Below are 1,517 nucleotides of genomic sequence, written 5' to 3' on the forward strand. Positions count from 1 at the left end.
TGCCAAGAAGGAATTTCGCTTGCGGAGTCAAGACAGGAGTAAGTGGAGAAAGCGTGGATGTTGGTGGTGAATCTCGCCTCCTGAAAGGATGGGTTCGCAGCAATTCAAATATTTCTGCCTCTGCTATTAATGAACCAATATGAAAAATTTTTGCGGTAGAATGCTCCCTAGATTGCACATAAAAACTTCCGGTGCATAACCTAAATTTGCATTGTGGCCTGGTGAGAGGCTCTAACACCAACATTAGGTTTCCTTTGTATGGAAGTGAGCAATATTTAGTTTGGCTGTACACAGAAGCACTGTCTTCCGTCTAGTACGATTTATTTACCACACTTAAAAAATGTTTCAAGGCCCCTTTATCCACCTCAGGTAATCAGTCAAGAAATTATCAATGTACTGTATTTTGTTTTTCATTTGGGCCGTCCAAAGAATAATCTAACAATTTTCAAGAATATATTTCTTGTAGCTCATATGTTACTCTCTGGACCATGTGTGCCCCTATATGTGCCTTAAGGGAACCAAATATTTATGCAAGCTTCTTAGCCGATTCCACCGTGAAACTCCATCAAACAATTTCTTGTGGCAAGGAAGCACAAGTGAACATAGTAAATGTTCCAGCAGGTGAATGTGCAGTTTTCAAGCTTTTGACTTGGCACAATTTGCGCACCTCTTTCAAGCAGGAGCTTCTTGCCTTGCACTCTATTTTATGCGCCTGCATATCTGCCCAAGATCGGTGGTCTGCTCTCGCCTCTAAAAATTTTGAACACAAACCCATGCAAATGCTTGGCAAAACTGCAGCGACGTCAGAGAGGGCATAGTGGACTTGGTAGCTTGCACTTTGACGCACATAATGTAGGCATTGTTTGCTCCAATGTCTAGGAAGTAAAAGAATACTCGGAGCTAGTACTTTTTTTTTTTTACTTTCAGGTCACGTCGTAGGTTACCTTCAAGTTGGACGGATGCAATAGCTTGTCGTGAGGTTGAGAGCTAAAAAGCCTATTTCTTCTGCCGACATTATGAAGTCATTCTCGTTTTACTTAGCATACCGAGTGCTTTCTTTTACAAGAACTACCAAGCTGTCCTACTTTATAACAGAAGATATTTCTATTGGCACGAGATCCTTCACTTGTTTGCACTGTGGAATGCATTTTATTGCCCCATGTTACACGCCAGAATCAGCTATGCATAGCTCAGTTTTGCAAGTCTTCTCCCATTCAATGACCCTTTGACTGCACACATAGTTTTTGGACACAAAAATGGCATGATTTTTGGTCTCTCTTTTTTTTTTTTTTCAGGAGCTTTGAACGTTCTGGCTTCTTTGGGTGTTGTGCTTTAATTTCTGCACCGACATTGTTAACATCTAAGAATTGCAATCTTCGTCAAACTCTGAAGCAGATCAAATGTTGCTGTTATCAAGTAAAATCTTATATCATCTATTCTTCTGATACGAGGAACTTGCGTTGTTTTCTAACCAATGTTTTGGTAAATAAAAACATCAGGAATGAAACCGGCCACAC

The sequence above is a fragment of the Dermacentor andersoni genome, chromosome 1, assembly GCF_023375885.2.
Source record: "Dermacentor andersoni chromosome 1, qqDerAnde1_hic_scaffold, whole genome shotgun sequence".
NCBI lineage: Eukaryota > Metazoa > Arthropoda > Arachnida > Ixodida > Ixodidae > Dermacentor > Dermacentor andersoni.